Source organism: Myxine glutinosa, chromosome 9 (assembly GCF_964187855.1).
Source record: "Myxine glutinosa chromosome 9, kmMyxGlut1.1, whole genome shotgun sequence".
Lineage (NCBI taxonomy): Eukaryota > Metazoa > Chordata > Myxini > Myxiniformes > Myxinidae > Myxine > Myxine glutinosa.
In genome coordinates this window covers 149,158,276-149,176,328 of record NC_136269.1, presented here as the reverse complement: position 1 = coordinate 149,176,328, position 18,053 = coordinate 149,158,276, and the positions used below count along the sequence as shown (strand labels likewise).

The 18,053-nt window shown below is 47.6% G+C and overlaps 1 protein-coding gene across 2 annotated transcripts in view; it reads left to right on the top strand.

Annotated features, from left to right (window-relative positions):
- The window catches only part of SLC3A1 (solute carrier family 3 member 1), a 186,386-nt gene that overhangs the window by 48,630 nt on the left and 119,703 nt on the right, over nucleotides 1-18,053 (top strand). The window lies entirely within an intron of this gene.

Sequence of the window (18,053 nt, the reverse complement as noted above, 5' to 3'; positions counted from 1 at the left end):
CCAAGAGCTCTGTCCGATAAACAACAAGCCCAGAGTCAAGGGCGAGCAGGCAGTACGGTGCCCCCGTTACTTGCGCAGGTGACAAGGGAGCCGGGCGCGACGCTCAATGTCACCATTTCACGAGGTCACCGTGTACTCCCTAAACGGCGCGGGCGCGCGACCTTGAGGTAGCGCCGCGTTACGTAGTTTACGTCGTTTACGTAAAGGACATTTGGTACGTAGTTTACCAAGGTACATGGAAATGTAAACGAATCCCCGATGATGAGATCGCGTGAAGCACGCAATTACGTTAATGACGCCGTAGAGCAAACGCGTGATTAGTCGGTGACGTCATCAATTGGTTCGGGCGCGTGCGGTTCGTTGGCAAAACCGAAAGTCGTCCTCGGCCTGTCGAGCCAGCGTGGCACGCTGAGACGAGAGGGCGAGCACGCTGGGCCGCAATAATTTGCACGGCCTGAAGTAGCGTCCCGTTCGATGGCTTTCGGGCAGGGTTTGTCCGGGGGGTTGAAGCGGGGAATAGCGGCAGCAGTGCGGTAGTTATCAACGGTATCTAGCATGATATGATACATCACGCCAACACAAATCACATTTCACAAATCACATTTCACAAATCCCCGAGTGCCGTGAACCCCTTAGAACCCTTTTAAGATTGTTTATTAAGGTTATGACAGCGGAAGAAGATGAAAGTTTAGGAAGACCATGCTCGGCGAGTCCCCGAGTGGAGCCAAACGAGCCTCACGCGTTGAGGCGAGTCCGGGCAGCGGTGTTCGCCAGCCTCGCTGAGAAGCCATGCGTAGGTGGGATTCCGACCAGCAGCAACGGGGCCACAGAGTAGTGCCAGCGAGGGGAATCACGTGCGCTTCGCGTGAAGAAGGGGTCCATCCAGCGAAGATGCGGCGTGCGCGACTGGCGCGTCGTGCCTAGTGAGGATGCCATCCAGCGATGGTGCAGCGCGTGATTCATGCGGGAGGAGGTGATTCTGGCGAGCAGCGATAGGAATCGCCAGCCTCGCCGAGTAGGGCCCGCGAAGGGAGCAACGTGCGGCTTCGCGCAGAGGAGGTGATTCCACCGAGCAGCCGGAGTGAGCCGGCCGTGTGAGGCACAGCGTGATTCCGACGAGCAGTGCGCGATTCGCGCGGAGGAGGTGGTTCCACCGAGCAGCGAGGGGATTCGCGTGGAGGAGGCGATTCCACCGAGCAGCCGGAGTGAGCCGGCCGTGTGAGGCACGGCGTGATTCCGACAAGCAGTGCGCGATTCACGCGGAGGAGGTGGTTCCACCGAGCAGCGAGTGGTCAGGGTGAGCCGGCCGTGTGAGGCACGGCGTGATCCCGACGAGCAGTGCGGAGGAGGTGATTCCACCGAGCAGCCGGAGTGAGCTGGCCGTGTGAGGTACAGCGTGATTCCGACGAGCAGTGCGTGATTCGCGCGGAGGAGGTGGTTCCACCGAGCAGCGAGGGGATTCGCGTGGAGGAGGTGATTCCACCGAGCAGCCGGAGTGAGCCGGCCGTGTGAGGCACGGCATGATTCCGACGAGCAGTGCGCGATTCGCGTGGAGGAGGTGGTTCCACCGAGCAGCGAGTGGTCAGGGTGAGCCGGCCGTGTGAGGCACGGCATGATACCGACGAGCAGTGCGCGATCCGCGCGGAGGAGGCGATTCCACCGGGTAGCGAGTGGTCGGAGTGTTCCGGCCCGCGCGGAGGAGGCGATTCCACCGAGCAGCGAGTGGTCGGAGTGTGCCGGCCGTGTGGAGGCATGGCCGACATGGGAGTCGTGATCACTCGCGTGGGAATCTCATCTCGGGCCGAGGCACGCAAATCTAGGATGATTCTCTCGGATGGAGCCGTTAGCGTTTCGAGCAACCGAGGCTAGACTCGTACCTTCGGCGCCAAGCGGGTCCGTCGTTCCGACGGGGTTGCGGCCCAGGACATTTCCCAGTGGCCTCCTTCAGCAGGCGCCTTGCCGGAGTCCGTCACGCCTGCTCCGGCGTCTGGGTCCCAGGAGAGCAGTTCGCGCTTTGACGGCGCGGTTCCGCAAAATGCTTGCACTTCTGGTCCCGTCGAGGTAGACCGGCAGCGAGAGTCGTCGGAGCTCCGTGGCTGGAGCTGGCTCGATGGGCTCTCAGCTGGTCATTCTTCTCCGAGGTGGGCCGCGCAGGAGCATGGAGAATGTCGGGAAACGCTCGTCTGAGATCAGCGTTCATCCGGCCATCGCCAGACTCGTGTCCCACCATTCCCGAAGATCTTGATTGAGATTAAGTGTTGTGGAAATCAACCAGATTCACAACGTGTTCCATATGTATGGTTTAATCTCAATCAGATCTGTACATCATCCTGTAAAGTACATCAAGCAACATACATGTCAGGATCTAGGCATCATATGAGAAGATTGAATATATCAGTCAATGCAAGCAAACCTAGAATATAGGCGGGTACGTACCATTCAATTCTACATGGCATTGTATAATAATGTCGCAGGAGTGGCCTCGAGTCGCGGACGTCCGAGGTCTTATAGACACCGCCCAGCGGTTTAAGGGAGCACCAAACCTGGGTTCAACTTTGATACAATTTCACCACAGAGGGTACTCAATTCCCAATCTACTGGAATGCGGCCTTCTTTCACCACCAGATTACAGATCTCTGTCATTCTCTTCACACCCAAACTTCCCGCTGCCTTCAACATATCTCCCACAACTCCAGTTGGCCCTACTGCTTTTCTACTCTTCATTGCTTTTATCGCTTCCTCAACTTCCTTCTCAGTTATCTTCTCTGTCGGTCCTAAAACTGGGTTACTCTCGATGGTGCTATCCCATTCATTCTCTGCATTCAAGAGCATTTCCATATATCTCTTCCATCTTCCTTTAATTCCATCTGAGTCCACAACGATTTGTCCCACTTCATCTTTCAAGCAACTCACCCCCATCACATCGCACCTCTCTTTCGCTATCTGCTTTGCAAACCTGAATACCGCTCTCTGACCCTCTTCCGAATCCAAGCGTTCTCCGAACATTTTCCTACATTCCTCCTGTGCCTTTGCTACCTCTTTCTTTGCAGCCTTCTTGGCTGCCTTATAACTTTCATGTTCTGCATTTTTCTGCCCCCGTACCCTTCGCCTTCTGCCACGCCTTGAACTTCTTCTTCTTCTCGTCAATCCTCTTTCCAACTTCATCATCCCACCACCATGTTTCCGAGTGCCTCGGTGGTCCTTTAGTCCATCCACATACCTCACCAATGGCCCCCAACAGACTATCTTTCATTGACATCCAACCACTTTCAAGGTCAACCACAGTATCCTCTGCCATACTCAGCCTCTCTTTTAATGCCTCCCTCACTGTCACCTCTTTCAACCTCCACACCATCATTCTCGGATGAAGAGAAGCAGAAAGATTCTCGGATGAAGTTTCATGGAGAGAAGCAGAAAATTAAAAAAAGGTTTTGGAGGCTGCTATGATGCCTTATAAAGAGACCTACAAGGACCTACAAACTAAAGTGAAGTAGTCGACCATCGCAAGCTTTATTATAAGAGCCGACAGCACCACCACCCCATCTACCACCAGCAGTGCCTCAACCATCTCACTCAACCAACTCTAAGATAGTGTTGGAGAAATGATGAACTTCTTATGAAGAGATTTCTCAAGACGAGAATCAAGAAGACGTCACGACAGTTCCACTGAGATTTATTCAATCATCGTATGGAGAGAAGCCAATACTATTACACACTTATACTTTACACGGAAATACAGACAGAAAACGACGCGTTCTTCACTCGCAGGCAATCTCTGCCCAAGCCTCGCAGTGTTCCTGTTAAATAGAAAACCATTTCCTTTGATCTTGATCAGTTGGAATTTCGGGGTCACTTACGAAGGCTTATCCAGGTCAGAACCCTCGTCTCTCTGGTGCCACTGGCATCTGCTTGTCATCATGGAGCGACTCAGAAGTTGATAGAGGTCAATCATTTGACCTGTTCAGCCTCACTAATTGAGTGCTGCATACCAACACCGTGCTGTATCCACACTCTTGCCTCCGTGCACATTTGCCAGGGTGACAAAGATCAACTCACAGATGTCCAGGTTGCTCGATCTTAGTTCCATGCACATTCCCTTGCATGCTTTGAGAACCCATTTTACACAAGATTCACATGGAAATGCAATTTAACTGTTTTGGCAATAAATTGCCCCATACATATTATATATGTATATATATTGTTGTGTATATATATATATATATATATATATATATATATATATATATATATATATATATATATTATATTGTATATATATACATATTATATATGTATATATATATATATATATATATATATATATATATATATATATATATATATATATATATATATATATATATATATATATATATATATATTGTTGCGGATTTGGGGGTCGGCGCTCCCCTTCTCAAGGGGGGGGGTTAATCCCCTTGTCTTTTAAGCTGGCCATCCCCCCAACCCTAGAAGTTATAATGCTCCTTCCAGTCGGGGGTAGCCAGGGTGATTGGTCAATAAAGTCCCAAATACCTGAGTGCTACCCATGGCCGTGAAGCAGGGAGATAACTCCTGCTCGGACCGCGGACAAGATGGAAATTGCCGAGCGGTTTAGCAATCCGAAGCCCGAGCCATTAACAAGAAGACCAACCCGATTCTGTGCGGTTCTAATCGTGCCACGTATATTCAATTGAGAAATCACTAAAACGATCGGATGGAGAGGAAACCAAAAGGTAGGAAGAACAGAGATTTATTACGTACAAAAACCCGAAGAGGAAACGAAAGAAGGGCATGTACAAGGGAAGAAGAAGAAGCAGACACAGGGCAACCTTATACAGTCTTAATTAACATGCCCAGGACAACACAAACAGACTTACACGAAAGGGGAATAGCAGGAAGGAAGGTCCAAGCAGATGGGCCAGCGTTGGCTCCGGCCCCGGTTCACGCTCCACTCCGGTCTATGCTCCACCTCGGTTCAGGCTCCGGTTCCGCGGCGAAACCCGGCAGGCAGCGCGGTTGGTATTGTCGGCGCGAGTGAACCTTACATGCGGGGGTTTCATATATCGGGGAGGAATTGCGTCCGTGAATCGGAGGAATCGTGACGCGTGCCTCGTGACTCTCCACCCGGTCTCTCGTCGTGGATCTTGTTCTCTCCAATGGCGCCACTCTCCCCGGCAGACCCTCAGACTCTCCGACTCCGACTCCAACAGACTCTCTCCGGCCGACCGACTCTCTCAGTAGTCCCACACGAGCGCTTATATTACACGCTCACGTATCAAGCCGCATGCTTTTCGGACACACCCACCGGTGAGCTCGCCTCGGCCCTGGTTGGTCGCGAGGGCTCACCGACTCCGCCCTTAACAGGGCTATGCCTCGCTCCGATAACTCCTCCCCCTTTTTCTCCGCTCTGACCGCATGGTTAATGGTGTTTGAGCCAGGCAGCGAACGCTGCTGGGCGAGCAGAAGCGCGTAACCCAATTTGGAGAGGGCTAAGCTGCAAAATGAACGGGATTGAAAAAGGGGCCTATGTTATTTGATTAATGCAACGCAGAGTCAAACTATTGGAAACAGAGCCTTACCTGAAACACATACTAATGAAATAACTGAAGAAGTTCCTATGGTGCCCTACATGTTGCAATATGGACTAACTAGGGGTGCGAACTTTGACCTTTACCAAATGGGAATATTTACAGGGAGTTATTTACAAGGGATTATTATTTACAAGTGACGGTTCTGAAAACCGTAACACAGCACCCTCCCTTTCTCCAGGCTCATCCCAGGCCGTTTCACAAGGGATATATTTTACAATTATGTGTGACACTTAGGTGTAGTTACCCTCTCGTATTAACCTCACCCTGAGTGCGACATTTTAAAAACTAGATATGTCCCGCCTGCTGCGTTGCATTCTACCTAACTGACTCACGCCCACAGACTAACCGAATTGCGGAATTAATTTTCAAACTACACATAAAGCCGTTGGGGAGCATTATTTTCAAAGAACACTACTATTTTGATTATTTACAAAACTCGAACCCAGGACCTGTCTTTTGGGAAACAAAAGCAGAACTTTTGAAAAGAGGAAATGCCACTCACTGCACTGTACCGATACACCATACCCACATGTACAGAAATGCACAATCAAATAATAAGGTGCACTAAAAAAAAACACAAAAAGCACCACCATGCACGAAAAGCACCAATAAGCACCACCATAAGTACAGTCATACATTTTTCAAAAAATAACTGGCGTCTTTTCAGCTGGGCCGATGGCTGCTGGGCCGATGTTTCTTGGCGTTTTCTTGCTGTTCTTTCTTGCGGCCTATTTAATCACTAAAAAGGGCACAAACTGCGTCCACTTTTTAAAATTACAGCCAGCAGGGGCCAACTAAGGTGGTTCACCCACATGGCATAGGTGCCACCTCGACCGTGGTCCGCAAGCAAGATGCTGGCAGCAAAGGCCCGCTTCCAGCAGAGGTGCCAGACTCCAAAACCTGGGATCCATACATGGTGTGAGGCCACAAGCGTGTGATCCATAGGTGGTGTACTGGTCCAGGCAGGCAAGCAGCGAGGGTGCGGGCGCACAACTGCGACACCTGCACACTTTCCCCTCGGCACAGAAAGACCACGGTCCATGAGTGGGGAAGGAAGACAAAGCAGGGTTAGCAGGGTTAGCGGGGTGCAAGGGTGCAAAGGTACACATCAATACAAGGTAATGCAGAGTGAGGTGCGCAGGAGAGCGAGCCGAGAAAGCTCGTCCCTACTGTACAACCTCCCCCCCCCCCCCCCGTCACCTAATCTACCCTTGCCCCTTCCCCGTATCTACACAATTTACAAATCCGTCGATAACGTCCTGTCTTCCATATCTCCCCTAATATCAAATTCGTCATCAATCCCAATTCCTCATCACTCCCACCTAAGCCAAATTTATCATCAATCCCTCCTAGGGAGGAAGAGATGGAACATAAACAATGTCTCACCCACGTCATGATGCGTCTCACATTCCAAATATTTGCAAAACCTGGTGTGGAGTCCTGTCATCTTCGTGAGTGGATGCGGATGGTGCGAAGAGATTTTCAATCCTAAACTACCTTCTAAATGACATTAACACACTTTACACTACCCGGGGTCTTTCCCTGCCAAACCATTGGCCATCTTTACTCTATGTGGTTCTAAAAACCAATTCCTATTGAACATACTGTGGCGCTCACCAATTTGGGGTCTCACTCCCCATATTCTACTTCCTGTGCCCTCGCACAATTTCAGGGCTGGGTCGTGTGGCTCCCCTAGCAGGTCTACTTACCTGCGCACCTCCGCCACTGCAGTTGCCTCCTGAGCTTACCTGCTCCTCACCCTAACCTACCTGGGGGAAGGCCCTCTGGCACTCTCACCCCCTACCGCCCTCTCTGGCGTCGGGCTACCCGGGTCCGTCCTCCAGATCCTCAGGCCCCATTGAACACTACTGGCTCCCAGAGCCTACCTGCGGCCTCACCTGGCCGACAGACTAACAGTGGCGGAGTGCCCAACCAACCATTCTCACTAACAGGCCACATGCCCAGCCAATTTCAATTTACTAATGCACCCAACACAACACTTCTGTGCGACTACCCGCACCACAGATGCCAATATCCAACCACAATTTACCTATACCCTCTACCTACTCTTAAACTACCCTCCCTGGGTATTCATGAGGGGGTCCATTCTTCCCCCACTCACCCTTTTCACTCGACCAACGAACTCGCCTTTTCACTTTACTGCACCCTTTCGCACCATCCACTCCACTCTACTCATTCCACACTCCACTCACTCCACACCATTGATTCCACACAACCATTCTCCATACACCTGCATTGCACTTGCACACCTTGCAAGCGATTCACTCAATACAATGCCATTCATCATGCTCACCACAAATACTCGCGTTCAATTTCTCATTTCCATCATCGTCACTACAAACACACTACATCATCTAATCTAACTACTCCCTTCTGAAACTCGTGCTCCCCTGTCACTCCTTATACTATTGCACATCCCTCGTCATTATCAACCAACCTAATCTCTCTATGTCCCCTCTACTGGTATCAATGTCACTACTTAAATGTAACGTTACCTATGGTCATTTCCTAGATCCTATCAATAACCTAACACTCCCGGGCTAGTTTGTACAGCCAATCCCCATAAAACTAAAGCTCATGTGCCCCCAAAATTGGTGTGAGGGATGATAGAGCTACCGTCCCTCTACACTGGGTATCAATTCCCAATCACACTATCACTATCGCCATCAGTCCACTTCACTCAGAGCCTCTCGGTACGTCATTACATCATTAAAGCTCGGCTTCGCAAAGCCGAGCAATGAATACGGGTGGTTTGTCGCCTGCAGGTTGGGTCCTTCCGGCATTCGGATTCAGGGGAGGAAGTTTACTCGGGCCAAGGTTCAAGGCACCATCCCAACGCAGGGCCTTTCGCTCCCATGCGCGGCGGTCCAGCCTTGCCCGGCCGGAGCGCCGCCACCACAACGGGGTGCCGCTCCGACCCCTTCTCCTTCCCCTCAAACCGGGCCGCCCGCTTTGCCTGGCAAAGTGAGGTACCGACCGTACAGGGCGAGGCCTGACCCGAATCGTGCACGACGCTCCGTGCAGGAGCGAAGCGGCACCGATCCCGGCCGGCCCCCGCAGCACACAAAGCAGCCCGTCATGGACCGAGAGCTCGCGTCGGCTAAACGTTGGCCTAACCGCTGCCCCGGTCAACGTCGATGCTTTCCTTGCATGCTCACACACATACGCGACCCCTTTTACACTCACATTCACACACCAAGTCGTCCTCTTGCCTTCCATACACTTCATGCATTCCAGACATTCCATCATTGCACTTTCTCCTCGTGCATTCTCTTCCCTACTCGCACCTACACACTCAAGGCGCACTCATAACGCTCACGCACTCCTTGCGTGCACTCTCCCCCGTTACGTACTCCGTAACCACCACGGGCGTGCACTCTTCCGTTACATCCCCTGTAACACACCCCATCACGCGCTTCACAACCAACTCACTCTCTGTATCACAATCACTCCCACTATCACACTCTGTCGTGCATTCATTCTCACTCTTCGACGCACACTTTTTTCTTACATGCGCGCCATTCGTACTGCACAAAAAGGACCCTCCACGAACGCCCGGGTGACGTCGCGATCCCCAGCGCGCAAAAAATCTTTTTACACCATATACAGCCCGGCTCACCTTGGTGCTTCCTCTTCTTTGCTCCACCACCTGAAGCTGCAAATCTTTATTGGGGTGATTAACAAGCACGGCATCATGATGTGAATACAGACTTTGCACATGCTCCATCTTTTCGTCCCGCGAGTGCTTTTCTAAGTCGGGCGTCTCTCCAATTCCAATTTCGACTATTTCTTTGCTTTTAATTTCTTTATCCTCGACGTCCGCCTGTTCTAATAAAATAAAATTCTCTACTTCGGCGGTCGCCGGCTTTCCCATACCCCGAGTCGCGATTTCTATCCCGGTCCACCCGGCTGTGCTTTGCTCAACCTCGCTTAACCCGCACTCCTCAAGCCGCGCTACCTCGTCGCGTACCCTTGTACTCCTCCCGCTCAAGTCGCGGTCTCTGTTCCTCCCCATCTGTCTTATCTCATATTGGGCTTCCTCCCTCGCTAACCCCTCATTAATTTCCCAGGCTTGGCCACCCATGTCCTCCAATTGTCCCCCTAATCCTCCCAATTTGACCTCTAGGCCCCCAATTTGGCTTCCCATGTCATTTCTCAATTCCCCAATTTGGCTTCCCAATTGCTCCCCCATTCTATTTCCCATTCCCTCACTATCGGCCCTCATTTCTCCCATCTCTTTCCGTAGCCCGCCAATTTGGCTTCCCAATTGCTCACCCTGAGCTTTCATCTCATCTTTTTGGGAGTCTATTATTGCCATCGACTGAATTAAATACAATTCAATGTTGCACCCGGGTCGCACAGCGGCCTCGGGTGCCGGGACCGCATGTGAGGCGCCGCCATTTTGTGTGCTTGCAACCCCCTCTACCGCATCCTCATTGCCTTCCTCCTCCATTACTCCCACTCCTTCCCTGGGGTCCTGGGTTGCCTCTAACCCCTCCATCTACCCCCACCGGCATCCGATCGCCTTGATTATCCATGGCACGACCTTAATTTGGGTTTAAAAAAAAGAAGATTTGGCCGCTCCTAATTTTTGACCAATTTTTTTTCCACAATATAAAAAAATTTGGTTCGGGCCCAAATCCCACTCCCGGACACCAATTGTTGCGGATTCAGGGGTCGGCGCTCCCCTTACCAAGGGGGGGTTAATCCCCTTGTCTTTTAAGCTGGCCGTTCCCCCAACCCTAGAAGTTATAACGCTCCTTCCGGTCGGGAGTAGCCAGAGTGATTGGTCAATAAAGTCCCAAATACCTGAGTGCTACCCCTGGCCGTGAAGCAGGGAGATAACTCCTGCTCGGACCGCGGACAAGATGGAAATTGCCAAGCGGTTTAGCAATCCGAAGCCCGAGCCATTAACAAGAAGACTAACCCGATTCTGAGTGGTTCTAATCGTGCCACGTATATTCAATTGAGAAATCACTAAAACGATCGGATGGAGAGGAAACCAAAAGGTAGGAAGAATAGAGATTTATTACGTACAAAAACCCGAAGAGGAAACGAAAGAAGGGCATGTACAAGGGAAGAAGAAGAATCAGACACAGGGCAACCTTATACAGTCTTATTTAACATGCCCAGGACAACACAAACAGACTTACACGAAAGGGGAATTGCAGGAAGGAAGGTCCAAGCAGATGGGCCAGCGTTGGCTCCGGCGCCGGTTCACGCTCCACTCCGGTCCACGCCCCACCTCAGTTCAGGCTCCGGTTCCGCGGCGAAACCCGGCAGGCAGCGCGGTTGGTATTGTCGGCGCGAGCGGACCTTACATGTGGGGGGTTCATATATCGGGGAGGAATTGCGTCCGTGAATTGGAGGAATCGTGACGCGTGCCTCGTGACTCTCTACCCGCGTCTCTCGTCGTGGATCTCTTTCTCTCCAATGGTGCCACTCTCCCCGGCAGACCCTCAGACTCTCCGACTCCGACTCCAACAGACTCTCTCTGGCCGACCGACTCTCTCAGTAGTCCCACACAAGCGCTTATATTACGCGCTCGCGTATCAAGCTGCATGGTTTTAGGACACACCCACCGGTGGGCTCGCCTCGGCCCTGGTTGGTCGCGAGGGCTCACCGACTCCGCCCTTAACAGGGCTATGCCTCGCTCAGATAACTCCTCCCCCTTTTTCTCCGCTCTGACCGCATGGTTAATGGCGTTTGAGCCAGGCAGTGAACGCTGCTGGGCGAGCAGAGGCGCGTAACCCAATTTGGAGAGGGCTAAGCCGCAAAATGAATGGGATTGAAAAAGGGGTCTATGTTATTTGATTAATGCAACGCAGAGTCAAACTATTGGAAACAGAGCCTTACCTGAAACACATACTCATGAAATAACTGAAGTTCCTATGGTGCCCTACGTGTTGCAATATGGACTAACTAGGGTGTGACCTTTGACCTTTACCAAATGAGAATATTTACAGGGAGTTATTTACAAGGGATTATTATTTACAAGTGACGGTTCTGAAAAACGTTACAATAAATATATATATATATATATATATATATATATATATATACCGCTCTGTAATGCACATGGTCTGTAATGATCTGTAAACAACATTCCGGTCTTTAATGCACACCGCCCTCCATTTATCACTACTTCAAATACCTAAAATTAGAATCAGGTGCACCAGCTCCCTCCACTCTCCCCTCTCTCTCACCCAACACTACAACTCGCCTCCCCCCAGCATTGACATCTCGCTGGCCCAACACTCTCCCCTCTCTCACCCAACACTACATCTCGCCTCCCCCCAGCATTAACATCTCTCTCACCCAACACTCTCCCCTCTCTCTCACCCAACACTACAACTCACCTCCCCCCAGCATTGACATCTCGCTGGCCCAACACTCTCCCCTCTCTCTCACCCAACACTACATCTCGCCTCCCCCCAGCATTGACATCTCGCTGGCCCAACACTACATATCTCCCCTCTCTCTCACCAACACTACATCTCGCCTCCCCCCAGCATTGACATCTCGCTGGCCCAACACTCCCCTCTCTCTCACCCAACACTACAACTCGCCTCCCCCCAGCATTGACATTCTCACTGGCCCAACACTCTCCCCTGGCCCAACGCTACATATCTCCCCTCTCTCTCCCAACACTACATCTCACCTCGCCCCCGCATTGACATCTCGCTGGCCCAACACTCTCCGCTGGCCCAACGCTACATATCTCCCCTCTCTCACCCAACACTACAACTCGCCTCCCCCCAGCATTATATCCCCGGGGCGGCCAGGTTCACGGAACCCTGAGGTCGTTCGTTCATCCCAGACGACACGAGACAACCACCGGTGAAACTGCTTGGACACTTTGGGTAATGCACGCCGTGAAGCAGGCCGCGGAGCCACTCGGCACACAAGCACGCTCACGGTCGACACATCCGCGCCGCTCACCCCATTCGAGGAGAAGACCCGACCGATAGAAACAACGGAGGGACTCCCGACAGGGAGCGGCAAAATCGCCTGCCGATCGACTGTGGGAGGCAATGCACAGTCATCACGACGACCTCACAGGGCATCAATCCAGTCAAGGTTGAGCCCATCATCCAAAGCCTCAGGTCAACCGGAGTCCAAGGCTGCCGTCGACAAAATACCATGTGAAGCCTATCCGGGGTGCGTTCCCGCACAAACGGTCGGTGTACGCGCACGCCTACGCACTCAAACGCCGCGCAAAGCCCATGCCATGTTCGGGGGGTGACGAGAGACACAGTCGCACACACACCCGAAACCTTCACCGACCGTTTTCTCGCTCAGGCACCAACCTCCCACTATTATGTGGAGACGAGGAGTTGGGTGGCCAGGTGCCGTGCGTCACGTGAGCTGGTGCCGGGCGAATAGTGGAAAGCTGCGCCGGCCGTGGGAACGCTTCGTTTTTTGGGGAACGCTTTGTATTGTATTGTATTGTATTGTATTGTATTGTATTTTTGTTTGGGAATGCTTTGTCGTTTTTGGGAACGCTTTTTTGGGAATGCTTTTTTGGGGAACGCTTTTTTAGGAACGCTTTTTTGGGAACGCTTTTTTGGGAACGCTTTTTTGGGAACGCTTTTTTGGGGAAGGTTTTTTGGGAACGCTTTTTTGGGAACGCTTTTTTTGGGAACGCTTTTTTTGGGAACGCTTTTTTTGGGAATGCTTTTTTGGGAACGCTTTTTTTGGGAACGCTTTTTTGGGGAACGCTTTTTTGGGAACGCTTTTTTGGGGAACGCTTTTTTGGGAACGCTTTTTTGGGGAACGCTTTTTTGGGAACGCTTTTTTGGGGAACGCTTTTTTGGGGAACGCTTTTTTGGGAACGCTTTTTTGGGAACGCTTTTTGGGGAACGCTTTTTTGGGAACGCTTTTTTGGGGAACGCTTTTTTTGGGAACGCTTTTTTGGGAACGCTTTTTTGGGGAACGCTTTTTTGGGGAACGCTTTTTTGGGAACGCTTTTTTGGGAACGCTTTTTGGGGAACGCTTTTTTGGGGAACGCTTTTTTGGGGAATGCTTTTTTGGGGAACGCTTTTTTGGGAATGCTTTTTTGGGAATGCTTTTTTGGGGAACGCTTTTTTTTTTCTTTTCTTTGGGGAACGCTTTTTCTTTTCTTTTCTTTGGGGAACGCTTTTTTTGGGAACGCTTTTACATACACAAATACAAACACACACAGACACAGACAGTAATGCATACACACATACACACACACACACACTCACACACGCACTGTAATATACACACACACACACACACACACAAACACACACACACACACAAACATACAAACACACACACACACACACACAGACTGTAATGCATGCACACATACACACACACGCACACTGTCATATACACACACACACAAACACACACACACAAACATACAAACACACACACACACACACACACAGACTGTAATGCATACACACACACACACACACACACACACACACACACACACACACACACACACACACACACACACACACACACACACACTGTAATATACACACACATACAAACACACACACACACAGACTGTAATGCATACACACATCAACACACACGCACACTGTAATACACACACACACACACACACACACACAAATATACATAATCAATCCCCAAATAATCAAACTAATTGAGAAAGCAATGGAGCTCTGGAATACCACGTTGATATTGCAGAACTCAGAAGGGAAAATTGAAATACCAGATGTGAAGATACGGCGTGGCATCTTCCAGGCAGACAGTCTTTCCCCCTACCCCCCTTCTGTTTGATTTCTTGTTATTTGATTTCATGTTATTTGATTTCTTGTTATTTGAGTTCTTGTTGTTTGATTTCATGATATTTGATTTCTTGTTATTTGATTTCTTGTTATTTGATTTCATGTTATTTGATTTCTTGTTATTTGATTTCTTGTTATTTGATTACATGTTATTTGATTTCTTGTTATTTGATTTCTTGTTATTTGATTACATGTTATTTGATTTCTTGTTGTTTGATTTATTGTTATTTGATTTATTGTTCTTTGATTTCTTGTTCTTTGATTTCTTGTTCTTTGATTTCTTGTTATTTGATTTCTTGTTATTTGATTTCTTGTTCTTTGATTTCATGTTATTTGATTTCTTGTTATTTGATTTCTTGTTCTTTGATTTCTTGATATTTGATTTCTTGTTCTTTGATTTCTTGTTATTTGATTTCTTGTTATTTGATTTCTTGTTCTTTGATTTCTTGTTATTTGATTTTTTGTTCTTTGATTTCTTGTTCTTTGATTTCTTGTTATTTGATTTCTTGTTTTTTTATTTCATGTTATTTGATTTCTTGTTATTTGATTTCTTGTTATTTGATTTCTTGTTATTTGATTTCTTGTTATTTGATTTCATGTTATTTGATTTCTTGTTATTTGATTTCTTGTTATTTGATTTCTTGTTATTTGATTTTTTGTTCTTTGATTTCTTTTTATTTGATTTCTTGTTATTTGATTTTTTGTTCTTTGATTTCTTGTTATTTGATTTCTTGTTATTTGATTTCTTGTTATTTGATTTCTTGTTATTTGATTTCTTGTTATTTGATTTCTTGTTATTTGATTTCATGTTATTTGATTTCTTGTTATTTGATTTCTTGTTATTTGATTTCTTGTTATTTGATTTCTTGTTATTTGATTTCTTGTTATTTGATTTCTTGTTATTTGATTACATGTTATTTGATATCATGTTATTTGATTTCATGTTATTTGATTTCTTGTTATTTGATTTCTTGTTATTTGATTTCTTGTTATTTGATTTCTTGTTATTTGATTTCTTGTTATTTGATTTCTTGTTATTTGATTTCTTGTTACTTGATTTCTTGTTATTTGACCTTTTGTTTTTGATTCCTTATTATTTTGTTCAGGGTGATTCCAGGGTGATTGGTCAATAAAGTCCCAAATACCTGAGTGCTACCCCTGGCCGTGAAGCAGGGAGATAACTCCTGCTCGGACCGCGGACAAGATGGAAATTGCCAAGCGGTTTAGCAATCCGAAGCCCGAGCCATTAACAAGAAGACTAACCCGATTCTGAGTGGTTCTAATCGTGCCACGTATATTCAATTGAGAAATCACTAAAACGATCGGATGGAGAGGAAACCAAAAGGTAGGAAGAATAGAGATTTATTACGTACAAAAACCCGAAGAGGAAACGAAAGAAGGGCATGTACAAGGGAAGAAGAAGAATCAGACAAAGGGCAACTTTATACAGTCTTATTTAACATGCCCAGGACAACACAAACAGACTTACACGAAAGGGGAATAGCAGGAAGGAAGGTCCAAGCAGATGGGCCAGCGTTGGCTCCGGCGCCGGTTTACGCTCCACTCCGGTCCACGCCCCACCTCGGTTCAGGCTCCGGTTCCGCGGCGAAACCCGGCAGGCAGCGCGGTTGGTATTGTCGGCGCGAGCGGACCTTACATGCGGGGGGTTCATATATCGGGGAGGAATTGCGTCCGTGAATCGGAGGAATCGTGACGCGTGCCTCGTGACTCTCTACCCGCGTCTCTCGTCGTGGATCTCGTTCTCTCCAATGGTGCCACTCTCCCCAGCAGACCCTCAGACTCTCCGACTCCGACTCCAACAGACTCTCTGGCCGACCGACTCTCTCAGTAGTCCCACACGAGCGCTTATATTACGCGCTCGCGTATCAAGCTGCATGATTTTAGGACACACCCACCGGTGAGCTCGCCTCGGCCCTGGTTGGTAGCGAGGGCTCACCGACTCCGCCCTTAACAGGGCTACGCCTCGCTCAGATAACTCCTCCCCCTTTTTCTCCACTCTGACCGCATGGTTAATGGCGTTTGAGCCAGGCAGCGAACGCTGCTGGGCGAGCAGAGGCGCGTAACCCAATTTGGAGAGGGCTAAGCCGCAAAATGAATGGGATTGAAAAAGGGGTCTATGTTATTTGATTAATGCAACGCAGAGTCAAACTATTGGAAACAGAGCCTTACCTGAAACACATACTAATGAAATAACTGAAGTTCCTATGGTGCCCTACGTGTTGCAATATGGACTAACTAGGGTGTGACCTTTGACCTTTAACAAATGAGAATATTAGTTATTTACAAGGGATTATTTTTTACAAGTGACGGTTCTGAAAAACGTAACAATATATATATATATATATATATATATATATATATATATATATATATATATATTATATATATATATATATATATATATATATATATATATATATATATGTATATATATAAATATATGTATATATATAATTATATATGTGTGCAGTGTCTGTCCTGTGTTGTCACTGAACTACTTCCTCAAACTTTTGTGAAATCCTACCAAACTTCTGGTATGCACCTACCTCTCCCGTCGGTATGTCCTGAGGGTCTTTTTTTTGAAAAAATTTCCATTTTTTTTTTTTTTGGGGAATATATATTTTTTTCAACTTCAATTGTTTATAAAATGTAATATCACGTATATTACAACTACATTTGTGCATTATGATTGTTTGAATTATGATTGGTGTAAACCATGACAAAACCAACTCGGGTACAGTCATTTATCTATATATCTACATATCTGGGCAGTTGTCACTGTTGTCTGTTGTCACTGAACTACTCCCTGAAACTTTTGTTTCCGTGGTTGTGAAGTGTTTTTAATAACGTGGTGGTGGTTTTGAATCACGTGGTGGTGAGGTATTTTGAATTATGTGGTGGTGAGGTGTTTTTAAATGACGTGGTGGTGAGGTGTTTTTAAATCACGTGGTGGTGAGGTGTTTTGAATTACTTGGTGATGAGGTGTTTTTAATTATGTGGCGGTGAGGTGTTTTGAATTAGTTGGTGATGAGGTGTTTTTAATTATGTGGTGGTGAGGTGTTTTAAATTATGTGGTGGTGAGGTGTTTTGATTTACATGGTGGTAAGGTGTTTTGAATTACATGGGGATGAGGTGTTTTGGATTACTTGGTGGTAATGTGTTTTAAATTACGTGGGGGTGAGGTATTTTAAATTGCATGGGTGCGAGGATGCTTTGAATTAAGTGGTGGTGAGGTGTATCGCCCCAAACTTCCAGTCTGCACCTATCCCTCCTGTATGTATGTGCTGAGGGGTTCTTTTTTGAATTTTAGATATTTTTTCAACCTAAATCTTCAACCTAAATTGCTTATAAAATGTAATATCACAAACACCACAAATTAATTTGTGCAAAATAATTGTTTGTATTATGATTGGTGTAAATCATGACAACACAGCAACTCAGGTGCAGTCATTATCCTCAGCTAAAATAAGCCTGTCCCTCAGTAACGAGCCAAGCTAGTATATATATATATATATATATATATATGTATATATATGTATATATATATATATATATATATATATATATATATATATATATATATATATATATATATATATACTATATATATATATATATATGT